The 15,419-nt window shown below is 41.5% G+C and overlaps 2 long non-coding RNA genes across 2 annotated transcripts; both read left to right on the forward strand.

Annotated features, from left to right (window-relative positions):
• Positions 1 to 1,153: 1,153 nt before the first annotated feature.
• On the forward strand, positions 1,154 to 3,694 carry LOC133278518 (uncharacterized). The gene is made up of 2 exons (XR_009746576.1): positions 1,154 to 1,410; positions 2,920 to 3,694. It is a non-coding gene; the product is annotated as an uncharacterized LOC133278518 (long non-coding RNA).
• A 2,037-nt stretch (positions 3,695 to 5,731) lies between these two features.
• On the forward strand, positions 5,732 to 13,649 carry LOC133278517 (uncharacterized). The gene is made up of 2 exons (XR_009746575.1): positions 5,732 to 8,231; positions 9,628 to 13,649. It is a non-coding gene; the product is annotated as an uncharacterized LOC133278517 (long non-coding RNA).
• The last annotated feature ends 1,770 nt before the right edge of the window (positions 13,650 to 15,419 follow it).

The following is a 15,419-nucleotide window of genomic DNA, read 5'->3' on the forward strand; positions in this document are numbered from 1 at the left end:
TAATCCACTGTGAATGTATTTATTTCTATTTTAACCGTGGCTAGTCAGCATTTCTAAACTGTAGCTAGCCTCCAGCCTGGATACAAACAAATCCTTCAAACTGAGCAGAATTGGAGCGAGCTAACAGTGCTTAGATGTCATTTCTCAGCAATCCCAAGTCACTGCAATGTATTTCTGTATTGGCAGGAGCAATGGAAATGCTACTGATGGTCAGATAGCAACAGCAACTGTGCTGATTAGCTCTGCACTGAACCGGGCAGTGCTGAATCAGTACGAAAAGAAACCAGGCTTGCTTGTACCTGCAGAAGAAGTTGTTGCCATAAACAGTCAAATGGCAGAAGCTTTAGTACAGCATCAGGATTTAAGAAAAATCCTACTGTAGACAAGAATGTAGCTGGCTGAGTGAACCAGCAGGACAGTATGCGTATGGAGATTGTACTGCAGGAGATAAAGCGTAAGCCCTGGTCTCCTTGGAAAAGCTAGTGTACAGGAAGCCAAAGCATGAAATTATAGTATACCAGCCAGTTTATAGTGGAAAATGTGTGCTGCTTCACTTTCAATCCTTTTTTTTTTTTTTTTCCACAGGGCTGTTGCAATGAGAAGTAAAACAGCTGCTGTAAAGCCTAGGAAGTGACATGATTCCTGTGAACAGTTGTAAAAAAAAATTCAGAGATATTTATGAATGGAAAGCATTATATACATAAAATACATTATAAACAGGATTGTGTGTTTGAGCTATCATCAAGGCATCTTCCATTTAAGGTATTGCATAAAGTTACATGAAACCATTAAATTAAATTTTCCTCTGTCTTCTTTCTGAGATTTTTATCATTTACATAATGAGAAGACAAAATCCTATTTGAAGAGTTTCAAGTTCAGCCCAGCATTCCTGTAGCCCACTGAAGTCAGTGGCAGAGTTAGATTTAACTCCATACACGTACTTGATAAGAAATAATAGGGTGAGAAAAATGAGAAAACAGGGAACAAAAAGTGTTCTACTTGCAGTAAGAAATGTTTGGGTTTATTGGGTTTTTTTTTTTACTTTTTTCCTTCCTGAACAATGTTCTTTTCTTTTTTAAGGTGCTTAAGATAACTAAGCTACTGTAAGCCATTATTGTGATTGTTTGTTCAGCACTCAAAACGTAATGTACATTTTACAGAACAAATAAGATAAATGCCCTTCCCCGTAGAGATTGCAAGCTAAATTTTTTCACATGTGAGAGCAGCAACTGGAAGAGACATCCATGGAGAAGAAATAGATACACGAGGAGACCTTTGCAATCTTCTCCATTCCTTGAGACATCGAGAAATGCGGTGCCCATGTGGTTACGTGCCACAAGGCGGTTGTGTCTCTGCAGCTTCTCTCATTAATCATGTTGGTATACATCTACCCCTGGGGGGTCTGATGGTGTAAGCAGCAACAACATCCCTTTATTTCTGCTCCTTGGCTAGCGCAGTTCATGCAAACAGTTCTCTTGTGTAGGGAAGGTTTGCATGAAGGCAGGGTTGTGCTCTGCTGGTCTCTTGGCTGCTCGCCAGCTGCCCATATGGTTGCCAGAATGCAGCATTAATTTTCTGAGGCAGCATATATCTGATGTATAGTGCCATGCTGTATAAATCAGTGCACTATTGGAAGCTATAAATTCATAGATAAGACTGAAATTGTTCAAGTAACCCTCTTCATGGCTTCCCAAGTGTGCATGCGTTTCTAGAGCAGGAGAGACGGAGCTGTAATTTTGTATAACGCAATGCAAAAGCTGATGTCAGAGTAGCATTAACATTGCAAACCTGGGTCATCAAACTCCAGTCCTTACATAGACGACACACCCACTGAGGTAGATAAATCAGCCAGAGTAAGAACTGCAGCTTTGGACACTATAAACACGAGTCCGAGAGGGGAAAAGAAGTTTTGCATTGCACTGTTATCTCGGCTGTGTGAACTGTATGCACTGTGTACATCAAAGTATCGATTTCATAGCCTAATTGGTAAACAAACAGTACATACAGACTCTGTGGGCAAGTTCATGCTGCATGAAAGATCTTTATGTTTAGATCCCTGTTTCTTGCTGTATGAATGTAGGAGTTTAATAACCTTGACCTCTTTAAAATGCAAGTAAATGGAGGGGAGGGAGGGAAGTAGGGGGGAAAACAGGGCAGGTGTGGCAATTTACGTAATTGGGTTTTGGAAATCTTAGGTTTTCAGTTCAATTATCCTTGCTCTATTTTTAGGGAGAGGGAAGCATAAAACTGTATAAATGGCAGCTATCTTAATAAATGTATCTTAATTTCGATTTATATATGGTTAAATTATGAAAGCTGTAAAGAAAATTCCCTCAAAGAAGATGTTTATTTTTTGCATTATGTATGGAAGATATTTCAGAGCAATTTACTGATAAAAGCTTCTTGGGTCAAGACCCCTTGGGGGTAAACAGTGTAAGGGGCTTTCTCTAGCCCTACAGCCAACTGACCTAGCCTGGGCACCTCCATGGTTTTAAATTGTTTTAGCTCTAAAACAGGGTGGCCACATGCAGATTGCCTGCTGGAGTGGATCCTAACACGTACTGACTCCTAGTCTGTAGCACTCTGTGAGCTATCAGGTCCATAGCCAGACCATGCTAACAATTTAACTTGCATATGCTCAGGCACAAAGGAGTGGATCTGGATGCTGAAATGTCCAGTGGGTCACTTAGTGGAGAAAGAGCCTTGGAGCTCTTCTTCCACAGCTGTCTTCAAGGCAGGGTGCTCTTCCTGGGCAGGGTGCTTGGGCATACCTGTGTTTGTAGGTTCAGAGCACACACAGCCTCTGTCCTGTAGTGAAGCGTGCTCTTTGATCCATATTCAATGTGGATGAGAATTTAATGACAGTTGCAGTATGTGAGTGTTTGTGTTGGCTTCAGCAACATGTATGTTTGTCTTCAGGTGAACAGCTCCTGGAAACCAGAAGCACATGGGACAAGGGCCAGGTCCCAGTTAGAGGTTAGCAGTCAATGTTAGCCTAATATTAGAATCTTGCTGGATTCATCCTAAGATGAATACGGAGTGCTTTCCTGGAAAATGCTTTTTATCCAGGGAGTGCTGTTCTCAATGTAGAGGTATTGAGGAGAAATTTAACGGCTGGTATACACATTATCAGATGATCTCTCCTGGCCTTATCCCATATAATTTAAAATGCAGTCAGTTAAAGTTCAGAGCTGCTGCAGGTGCTACAAAAGCTTTCTGATAGTTTTGACTTTTAATCACAGATCTCTCAAGTATTTTCTACCAGACTGCTGTGTTGTGAAAGAGGGTAAGAAATTGGCCAACCACAAGAAGGCAAAGGGATGAAGGTAGTCTGTATCTAAAATTGTCATATGGACAATGTAAATAATCTCATATCCCCTGTGTCCAGAAATTTCGCTAATTTCTCTATGGTATACAGCATTATTTGTAAAAATGGTGAAGATGCTTAGGTAGAAGTTATACATTTCTTTTAAGTTGAGGGTAGCTCTCCAATCAGCAGTCCTAACTAGGCTATTAGTTACAACAATGTGTAATCGTTTCAAGGCTCTTTGAGCAAGATGTAGTGGGTGTTTGATCTTGTAATTAACCTGCTGCCATTGGCCATGCATTCTCTCCACCCTGTAATTACTTGTCTAAAAAATAACACCATTCAAACCATACATTGTACAGAAAATTAAAAGAGCATTAATTTTAATCTGTTTTCACACTCACATGATGGCTATAACTCGTGCGTACATTTCACTTGTGAGCAGAAGTCATTTGGCAACATCTGAGCAGTTTTTGTAAGAAAAATTTGATGTGGGAGCAAACCGAGTTGTAATGCAATTAGCTTTTTTGTTTAATTTCATTTATTTAGAACCAATCTGAAAGTACTGAAAGGATTTTCACTTAAAAATATCTTACTGCTGAGCTAAGAATGTAATGGATATTTAATTATTTGATCTTTTGAGTCATATAACAAGCATAAGGCCTGTATGTGGAGATATAAATACTTCAGGAAGCTTATAAGTTAAAACATTGGTGTAAACCTGTGAAATGAAAATGCCTGCTCAGCAAAATAAGGCCAATTCTTCCCTTGGCAAGTTTTCCTTAGAAATGCTTCTGCATTCTTGAGATCTTTTTCTAGAACAAGTATGGAGTAGAAGCGAGGTTTGTACACATGAAAAGCACCGGAAAGCAACAGGGAAGTCCTCTGTGGAAACCTGCAGTTGGATTTATTTTATCTAACCTGAAATTGTCTAAAAGTTTGACCAAGAAGGGTGAGTATAGCCTCTCTCTATAGGTAGTGGAGGGAAGCAGCCATTTCCAGCAAGTGACTGACATCTATCTTGTGACAGGATTAAACCCTAACTTTTAGATGGCCATGAAGAAGTGAGTTGACTCCTTCCTTGAGAGTAATGCTGCTATCTTTCAGCTTCTTCAAAGCCTCAGTCTTTTGATTATGGCATAGGCTTCCCTTCCAAGCCCACTCTCACTTTAGCAAATGACACTGGTTTTGTATCAGCCATGACACAGCTGTATTGGTCATTTCATTTATACAAAGACAATGAATCCCTCCACCTGTGTTAAACCAACTGCATCAGACTCAGTGAAGAACTTGTTTTTCACCTCATGGATATTGCAGCTCAGTCCTGCACAACTGAAGGGAATAGTTACAGGGAAGCATGTTAGGAAATATATTTACGTTGCAGAACATGACATAGAGATACAGTGTCCTTTTCAGCTAGCTTAACTTGTCCATGTGAAAGTCTTTCCTGCCTCACCCCCTAGACAGCTAGCTGGGATGTCTGTGCTCAACGCTGCATCTGTGCCAGCGTAGGAATATTCAATAATTGCACTTTGAAATAACTGAGCCCTGACTCTTCTGTGTGAGACCAACCTTTAATACTGGATTGCACGCTTTTCTTGTCAAACACCCTCACCTTTCATCCCATGCCACTCCTTGACTGTGGGAAGAAACCCAGCCAAAATCACAAAGGTACTTCCTTCAGATCTTTCTAAATTCACTAGTCACGACGCTTGTAAAATACCAGCCTATGGATAAGGTTCTTGGTGTGCTGTGACCTCTGCTTGTGTTGCTAAACACAAGCCTCACATTTTTACCATGTTTTCCACATCTTTCATGTTCCTGTCTGGTCATTATGTGCCTTTCCTCCTTACTGTGTTTTAATAGTAAGGGTTTGATAAGCTGGGATTTGCATGTTGAGTCAGGGACTGTCTTCATGTGCACATGTGCAGCAGTTAGCACAGCTCAGAAGGGTAGGACAGGATGCGTCACTGTGTAATATGTATTAAAGCTGGCTGGAAAGCAAGTGTGACTGCCAGACCCTGGTGCCATAATCATCAGCATTTCGTATCCTTGGCTCTTTCCCCCTTGAGTGCAATTTTGTACAACAGGGAATGGAAAAAACAGACCATCTCCTGGTAGTCCAGGCAGGCTGAAACACTGTCAGCTAGAGTTTGTTGTTAATGACCCTGTCATGCACAACATATAGCCTCACAGGTAATTTAAGAAATGTGTAAGAGCATCCTTAATGTTACCCAGCAAGGCACTGCAGGATCTATTTAAGCAAATCTTAAAGACAGAATACTCTACCTTGTAAGCACCTTCAGTGTCAGCACCTCCGAGACAAACTTTCCTGTATGCAGTTTTTCTAAGTGCAAAGTTTTCCTTACATTGTTTTCACATTGTACGTGTATTTAGATGTTACCAAACAAAAAAAAAAAACAAAAACAAACCCACAAACAAACATAAACAGTTTGAGAGTAGATCTGACATAAACAAAGTACGGTTTCCAAGGCATATATTCCAAGGAAGGTTATCCAGATCTGTCACTGCAGGCCAATCAAATGAGAACCCAAGAACTGAGAGATTGTTGTAGACAAAGATTACGGAGTACAGCTCACTAGATGAAGGATCTCCTGAATCATACTACTTACACATTTCAAAACAGAAAGATCACCGCTTTCATTCTGACTAAAGTTAGAAACACATGCACAGAAATAGGCACCTAGATTAATGACCTGGTTTTGAAATGCTATGAATTCCCAGCCATCAAAGGCACCTTTGAATCTGCATTTACAAATTTAGACCACAAGGCATGAAAAATGTGCCTTTTGCCTCCCAGTAGCACCTATCCAAATATGCACATTCCACAGGGAGGCTCCACAAAAAACTTCACCCAACATGGTTATGGCATGTATGGATGTAAACTGCTTAAAGTAACAAATCACAGGAGTCTGGAGGCTTGCAGCTGGGGCAGGTTTTCCCTGCCAGGGGCTCTGCTGGATCAGCCCTGTCCCTGGAGCACAGTGGAGATGTTGCACGCTCTATGATGTATTTGCACGGGGCTGCACTAGCAGCCTTGGGTATCGGTAGCAAGGGTGTTACAGCAGTAGGGAGCTCAGCCAACCTACCCTAGTGTGCTGCTGAGTCAAGGAGTCAGTCTGGTGGGACTCTCTGCTGTCAGGGTTATCCTGCTAGCAACATCATAAAGCTAGGGCAGGGCAGCCATCCCAAGACACCAGCTTTTCATCTTGAGGAGGGTGTTTTGAAATCCCCAGCCTACGCTGGATTTTCCTGTGGTTATTGACCTTAATCTGACCATCAGAATTACTATCATGTGAGAAGGCAGCATGGTGAGATTTTGGCCTCTTCCCACTGTAACTTTTGATTGACAGTGGGCTAAGAAAACATCATCTACTAAGGAGATGTGATATAAAATGCCTTGCTTCAGGTATGAGCTGTGACACAAGTGCTCCAGTGCAGAGGGAGCAATGGAAAGACTCATCTATATTCCAATAGATTATAAAGCAGAATGAGCAGCAGATCTGTTCTGGCTTGTTTAATACAAACTGTAAAATTCAATTTCTCTGGTCTTTGGATTAATTCAGCAGCTTACATTTGGTGAAGTCCTATGTTTCCTGAAGACTTAGACTGAAGATAGCAAGAGACAGTGGATAAAGCACTTCACAGGGTTTGTTCCAGCTGTTAATCAGCCTCACCGCTAAAAGGTATATCATACTGAGCGTGTCCAAATTCAACTTTCAGGCACTAGCTCATGTCATACTTCTGTGTTTCGTTCAGTATCCCTTTGGTACTTCCTATTTTCTTCCATTTAAGGCACTCTTTTCTTACCTGCTGGTTTATAGAGATACCACTTCATCTTTCTTTTTGTTTTTTAACTGGCTGAACAGATGACCCTCTCTCTCACTGTAACACACTTTTTCTAGCTTGAAAGTAAGCGCTAAGGCTGTTCACTGCACTTGCAAGTGTATCTTGACTTTTCTGAAAGGGGATACTAGCATCCAGCCAAACAACAATTCGTCTTTCTGGCTGTAGGAGTTAGAGCACTCACTGAGTCCTTCGGAGCCTCCTGGCATGAAGGTTAGCTCTGCATAAATCAGGCCGTATTTCTTGTATCAAGTTCCTCCTGAACTTCCTGTGTTGTATTGTTTCAGTTGAAAGTACAAAGCATTACCAGATTAATAAAAAAAAGTACATATAACAACAACATTCCTTCATGTGCACAAGAGCGTTCTTTCCAGCCATACATCTTTTAACAAATGTAGAGTATTTTAAGGAGGATCTATTTAAATTCTGTCTGCAGTGATACAACTAATTTTGTTCCTTAGAACCAGGCTTTTTGATGTGTGGAAGTGCAAAGGAGCTTCACAAATCTGTCTAAATGGGAGTAAATACATAGAGTCAATACTTCTTTCTTTTTCTTTGTGTTATGCTTCTAGGCCAAGAAGTGATGTGTTTCATCAGGATGCTCTAAAGCTCACCCCTAATGGTCTGATGGCTTGCTTATAGAGAAAATGCTAAGACATCCTTAATGAAAGCAGTGCTGGTTGTTTTCAGTAAATTACAGGTAGCTCACAATGGCTCTGAAGACTGTGTATGTATATGATAACTCTTCTTTTGTTAAAGATTATAGAGTGCTCTATTACTTATTGAAACACTGTAGGAGCATTACTGCAGGTCGGGGGGGGTTATCATTAGGGTTAGGTAAAAATCCCTGCTATCGGTAGCTTTGCTCAATGGCCAGTGTTGGGGGTTCCATCTCAGAGCAAGCTGCAGCACATACACTTCAAGAGGAGAGAAAATGTGCAGGGATATGAAATGTGCTTTCAGAAATATTTACAAGATCTTCCAAAGTCCTAGTTACTTGCGTTTGTCACTGGAAAGCAGATAGACCAGTGTCACAGCCCTCAGCCTTTCAGTGAGGGTAAGGAATTGAATTGTTTAAAGAAATATCATAATTTAATACTGTCATATACAGGTAAAGTCTTGAGCTCAAAGGGCTCCATTAGACTGAGCAGAGAGAAAGAAAAAAGTATTCAGTAGTTATTATTCCTTTTAAATATCATTATTTTCCTGAAGGAATATCTTAAAGAGACTGCAATGGCCCAGCCTTGTTGTGATATCTGTGCAGCAGCCTGCTGGATTAAGTGTGCTGGAGAATTAAAAGGGTTATTCCGTGTTTCGCACCAGTGCTGGAAAAATAGAATTACACAAGACCCAAACTAAATTAAGCAGTTAAGAATTCAGCCTAACACATTAAAATTACCTTCTCGCTACAGATTTAATGTTTTTCAAGCAAAGCAAATCCATTTGGTAATGATGTAATGGATGTAAATGGATTTGCTATTGGCTGTAGCAAAACCAAAACTGAGACTCATTTGTGGTTCAAGACTTTGCAAAGGGATTTGGCACACTTCACGCACAGTGATAAAACAAAAGCAACATTGAACGTGTAATAGATACACAGAGAAGGGACAGAGAATAAAAGAAAAGGTTGTCCATTTTAGAAGAAAGTCACCTTTCTCACTCTACCTTTTCCCTTTTCATGTACTGTTTTCCCCTTCTTTTATTCTTCCTTACGTTTCTCTTCCTTGCCTTTCTTTGCCTTGCCTTATCCATTCTAGAAGGCATTTACATATTTGCTCAGTTCCTCTTTTTGAAGAACATAACTCAGCTCATGCTAACTTATGCATCTGCTTACCTGTCTTTCCTGACTGCAGACATTTAGGTGAAGTCAGACCTTAATTAAGATCTTCAAGGATTTCTCCAGCTAATAACAAGATGCTCACAGAAGCTGCTTTTACCACGGGAAAGCCACACTCACTGTGACTTCTCTGCCATTAAAAAGGCTCTTGTGGAGGGCACTTCAGGGCAGGATTCTCACCTCACTATTCTGAATCAAACCCTGGAAATGCTTCTCTTCCTTAATTATGGAGCAACAATAGGAAATCCTTTCCATACCACGTGCCTCATGTCTCATCATGTGCCAGACCCTCTGCCCCGTGTGTGGAAACTCGCATAGCAGCCTCAGAGTAAGGGCCTTCAGTCACTGTTTCTGCTGTTCACACCATGCCTGTCTCTGGCTTCCATGGGGCTGGAAGGCAGGAGCAGGCAGAGGAGCCCAGTGCAGGGCAGGGGTGGCAGGTGACATGCCTTGGGCTCACTGCTACCACAGTCTGAGGAGCTGAGGGACACCGACTTATGCAGAACTGATACCAGGCACAGCAAATAACCCTTTGGTGGCCCTTCCTGAGGAGAGAGTGCTGGGTAAAAACTGACATTGACAAATCCATCACATTTGTCATACTGTTTTCTTTTAGGATACGCACAGCAAACATATACATGAGTAATTAGAAAGGGGAAAAGACACAGCTATGTGTACCAGAGACATTGTGCTGTGGCAGATCTCCATTCCTTGGTGTTTTCATGGCTGTGCCCCAATCTACCCTGCTTTGGCACCCATCTTATTCCTGCGCTGAAGTACCTAATGACACTGCATTCCTGAGCAAATGCCTGTGCTGTTCCTTAGACAGGGCAGAAGGAAATTCACCTACCACAGAGGGAGATCCTGTCTGGCAAAATTTGAATATCCAAGTCAGGCAGACAAGTTCCCTTGTGGGAATATTCCTCTCCTCTGACATGCCCAACCGGTGAGTTTGCCTGTGTTTTTGAAACTGCCATACCTCAAAGAGCAGAGTGTAAACCTGCCGCATGAGAAGGTTCGGTATCCACTGAGTTTTTCTAGAGCTGGGGAAGGAGTCAGATCATGATCTCAGTCTGACTTTCTCTTTGACAGAGCTTCTCAAAATCATGAGCAAGCCTAATAGCTGCCTATGAAAATTATGGTATGAAAGTTAATCATAATGTGCATCACCTCTTTTCATCCAGCTATCAAAACTGGGAGTGAACTTAGAAACTCCCTTTTTACAGAGGAGGAAGCAGATGCGTAATGAATCGATGAAGCAGAAAGAGGAGACATGCTTCTTACACCTCCTCCCTGCCCCCTCACCCACTATACCTCCCATAGGTACCTGTCATGCAGCTCTTGGCTGTCATTTGTGAGAGGTGTTAGCAAACACAGCTGTTCTTAGCTGTCCCTGGGTGGAGCCCATGAATGCCACCCTAGGCTGAATACCTGTCAAGTACCCTAGATAGATCCAAGGACCTAGGCTGGTCCAAATGGCTCCTGTGCCTCAGGGACTGTGGAGAGGCTGGAGTGGAGGTGCAAGTGCCTTCCTTTCCCATGCGTTGTGGCAGCAGCAGCAGCCTCAGCATGCCACCTGCCTCTCTGTCATCAGATTCTCCCAAAAAAGACTGTGCATGAGGACCTCCCCACTCACAATCTGTTCTTAAGGTGTACTACTTGCAGGTGAAGAGTTTTGTTACAGAGGGAGGTCAATGAGAGTGTGTTTGAATCTCAGAAGCAGAGGCTCTGCTTGTACCCTTCTCAGATCAACCATTCGAAGGCAGGACTCCACCACTCTGTTGTAACTTGCTCAGTAAAAGTTGTGTTACAATCAAATTAAAAAGGCACCAAGCAGAGATGAAATCCTAGAAGTTTTGGCTTTGCCTGAGCGATGAGTCTGGAAGAAGAGTTAGGAGCAAAGTCCAAAACACCAGTGTACCCGTAAGAATAGATTGCAGGACTCGGAGTTTTGAGTGTTACTCAGATTATATACTCAGATAGGTCAGCAGTGCTGGCAACTTGCTTTCTACATAGTGGCAGTGGGTATCATCTTAAACTCGTTTTACTGCTCCTTAAGAAAAAATGTATTTTCTTAAAGAGCTTTAAAGAAAAACAACACAAACTCAATACAATTGACCTGTCCTTCAGACAGGAAGAAAGCAGCCAGTTATTTTAACAAAAATAATTATTTAGCAATACATAATAGTATCCTGGCTCTAGTTACCAGAGAAGCAAAACCTTAGTTATATAGATGAGAATTGGAAGAAGTCATTAGCAGAAGAGAGGCGATTTTAACAGTTCTGTATTTGATTCCCATGGAGAATTTCATATTTCAGTCACATCTCCTAACAAAAAAATTTTGGCAGTCCTATGAAAAGTAGTGTATATAGATAGACTCATTGGCTTGCTTTCACCCAAGCTTGTTTTGATGCAAGGAGATAAACACATTAGTTGGTTTATGATGGGTTTTAATTCATATTTTTAGCTGGCACAAGTCAGTGCACCTTCAGTGCTTCAGGCCTGAATTACATTGTACCAAAGTCACGGCAACACATTGCAGTGGAGCTAAACTGATTTATGCTTGCTGAAAATCTGGTGAATTTTTTTTAAGCCTCTTTTGTAATGATATAAATACAGCGCAAAGTCGGTGTGAAATGATGGACACTTAAGAATTTTAATATTTGGCCGCAATGCATATGTATGTAGCTGTGTAACTAAAAACGTATGAATGCACATTATACTCTCCAGTGTTTGTCACAGGTTTAATGTAAGGGAATACAACTGAGTGACCCGAGTCTTCTCACTCCCTATGAGTGCCACTTCTGCTGCCACTGCATCTGTACGTAAAGGAGGTCCTTACACAATACTTGTGTTCCTTCTGTATTGTGGGATTGTAGCCAGATGTAGATATGACCACCAACTCCATCAGCCCAGGCTTCCCTCTGTTGTGACCACAATAGCAGCCCTTGTCAGAGCCTCTTGGGGTACCAGACCCCTGAAGTATCTAATACCCCGTTCCCAAGCCTTCTTCCATGTAGAAGTGACTGGAGCTGCAAAAGGCAGTTTGTGAGCATATTTTTCTCTTTGCTCTTCTCTTGTGGTTAAGTGATGAAATCTGCCTTGTAGAGCATCAGTCATGGGAACAGTTTCCCTATAAGAGTACCTGTGGCACAGTAGTTCTGCCAGCAGCATGAATTAGCTGTTTTTCAAGACATACAAAGAATTAGTTGTCACAGGTGTGATGTTTTATGTCTTCTTCACCAGCACAATGTTTACTTTCTTCTGTTTGCTCTGACTTCAGACGAAAGGTGGCTTGCTATGGCATGCAGACGCAGTATCCTAGGAGAGAATGATATAAATGTCTACGTGGATTCATGTAAATAATACTCTCCACTGCCAGTGGTACTGGGAGATGGTAACATTCCCATGGATGCAGCCCCAAATGGAAATAAAACAATGGAAGAAACTTCTATGGCATTTTCTATACATTTCAGACATTCTCTGCTACCAACAAGAGGGAGCTGTAAAGCTCAGGAAGAGCAGTTTAAGGAATGCAAATCTGATATGTACAGTTTAGTGCTTTACATGATTTTCAGTCCTGAATGGCTTTAAAATAGCTTTTCCCTTGCGAGATGAAATTTCCAGTTGACAAACAGCTTGACTTGGAGCCCATTTGTGTGCTAAGAAATACTGTGTATCAGCTGTTTCTGAGAAAAAAGCTCACCATAGTGAAACTTATCTTTTAGAATAACCATGCAAAATATCGCTGATGGGCAAATGCTTGGTGATTCATTTTTATCATGATTCCTTTGTTCCTTCTAATTTTAGGCTGAACTTTCTCTAAATTATTGACACAATGTTATCTCAAGACCTCTCAGCCAGATAAGACCACGCCAGTTTCCTCAAAAATGGCCTTCTGTCTATGGATTTTGTAGATATTTGGGGCAGGGAGGCGCTGTGGGAAGCAAAACACTGAGTGTATTTAAATTACTTTCTGAACTAGAATTCTTGAAAGTTCATGTTAAGGAGTTAACCTGAAAGTTTTTAAGTCACTTGCGTAATTTTGAGAGAGGCTTCATACCAGATTTTTCCAGAGACTTTGAACAGATGCTCTGGAAAGCAAAAAGAACCAGCCCCAGAAAAAGGATAAGGAAAATTAATGTTCCAAAATCTCTATGACCATCCACCTTGGCCAGAGAAAAGTCAGAGCACTAAAAAGTACCCTCTACCAACATGTGGCTAGTCGTCTTGAATGGAGCAAAAGTCTGTTCTAAGAGATGTGATGTCCAGCAGGTCACCATCTGGCCTATTGGCTACAATCCTAACTTTTAATTTATACAAATCCAGAAGCCTGAAAGAGCTGATATGTTTTCAGACTCCAGCTATCTTCAGAGATTTATTATTCTTTTTTTTTCCCCTCTATTCTTCTATGCTGTGAAATGCCGAGGTCATTTTATGTTCCTTAATCTTTTGTGTGAAAGCAGGCATATCGAATGCATGCATATGAGCACATGTATTGTCAATCTAGAGAAGACTTTACTGTCCAGATATTATTTTATAAAATTGGGTTTTGGAGTGTGTTGTATATTTGAAAGTATGAAAAGTATCAATTATCTGTAACTCTAGGTAAGTAAAGTTTTCCAACTCCTTATCAAATCAATAAGCATCTCTGAGGCTGGAGGCAGGGAAAGATAACAACTACATTTGCAGGGTTGCCAATATGATTTTCAAAAGCCTCAGAGCAGGCTGTCCATTTAAGCACTCAACCATTCAGCAATATAATTCTAAGAAGAAAGCCTTAATAATCATCCCTGAGACACTCAGATTGTCAGAGGGTAGTTTTATTTCAGCACTAAGAAGGTTAACGCTTTCAATCACAACTTGACAGGTTTGGATAAAATTCTTCGGCTGTACTTTCTAAACAGAGGACATCTCTGTGCTTAGATTCTTTTTAAAATGCATGAGGACTGATTATTTTTGAAGTAATTTGATTAAATTCCTGTATAATATTAAGGATCATCTGGCATTGGTATGACGATTGTAATTAATTCTAAATTAATTATATTAGTGAGAGTACAACAATATTTAATTTTATAATTTAGGTGTTTGAATTAATGCATAGTGTAGATACTAAGTTTCATTTCTTGCAACACTCAGGATCTGTGAGCCTGTCAACTGGTCAACTTAAACTCCAGACCACCTTTCCTGATCCCTATATGATTTCCTAGGACTTTCCCATTTGCTGAGTTGTGCTGGTTGAATGTAGTTGTCATTTTAAAGCTGCTTAAGAGCATCAAAAAGCTATGATTAAAAATATTTTAAATCTTCTGCATGAGTCTGAAGTTTGTCCAGAGCACTCAGGAACAGACTGAAACTGAACCTAAGCTGAGGACAGACAAGATGTGCCAAACCCACTAGAGGTTGAAGGTAGCATCCCAGCTGCCCATTTATGTGTCCATTGACACGGCAGTGAAATCACTGGGGACCAGCATGGATGGATGGGGTTGGCTTAGCTGCTTACCTTGGCATGGCTCACCAAGTTTCTTCCTCACTGCTTCTGCTGTCCCATTGGCCATGCAGATATCTGAGCTGTTCATGCAGTGGTCCCTCTGGTGCTCCCATTCATAATGGGATATCTTGAGCAAGACGAAATCAGTGAGGGTTTGCTTTCCCACTGCTCAACTGGAATCACAGCCCTGATTCACGAGTAGCACGGGGCCAGCTATAGTGGGCATGGGAAAGACATCTAGAGCATCACTGTTTCAGGCATCATTCCCCAGGACAGTCCACCCATAAACCAGAGGCTGGGGCTCATTGTCCTGACTCTGCTATGGGAATGGTGATGGCTGCAGAGAGGTGGCAAGAAACAGAGGGTAAGAAAATCACCCAGTGAATTGTGAAGTGACCATGAACCAAAGACCTCAATGAATCTTAACCTGAAGAAAGAGTCTGCAAGTAAGTCTGCAGCTGCTGGATTAAATGAGAAAAACCCTGTATGGAGGAGGAGCCTTGCTGCAGACCTCCTGCCCCCTGAAGTGAATGAGCATGGACAGCTTCCCTTCAGAGCTGTGTGTGAGCACAGGCACATATGAGTTCAGTGGCCTCAGTTCCTACAGGGTGATGTAGTACAGGACTAGACACAAAAAGCTAGATCCAGCAGAGTTCAGGTGGCTAAAGTCAGGATGCTGCATGTTTCCTTGCATGTAACCTGAAGTTTAGGGGCTTGGTTTTCTCGAGAAACCCGAGTCAGTGACTCAGGATAGCACACAAACAGACCACATGCTTAATGGGGTGGTGCCTAACATCGATGTGCTGCTGCCAAGTGTCCCGATAGAGAAACACTGGATGCAGCTGCCTTTGCACATTCTTTCAAAAACATCACTGTTCTTGCTTCTTGTATGTAAACATTGATGGAGACTGTGCATC

This window comes from Pezoporus flaviventris, unplaced genomic scaffold (assembly GCF_033815535.1).
Source record: "Pezoporus flaviventris isolate CSIRO_AGI_PZ_B2104156 unplaced genomic scaffold, CSIRO_AGI_Pfla_v1 ptg000066l, whole genome shotgun sequence".
Classification (NCBI taxonomy): Eukaryota; Metazoa; Chordata; class Aves; order Psittaciformes; family Psittacidae; genus Pezoporus; species Pezoporus flaviventris.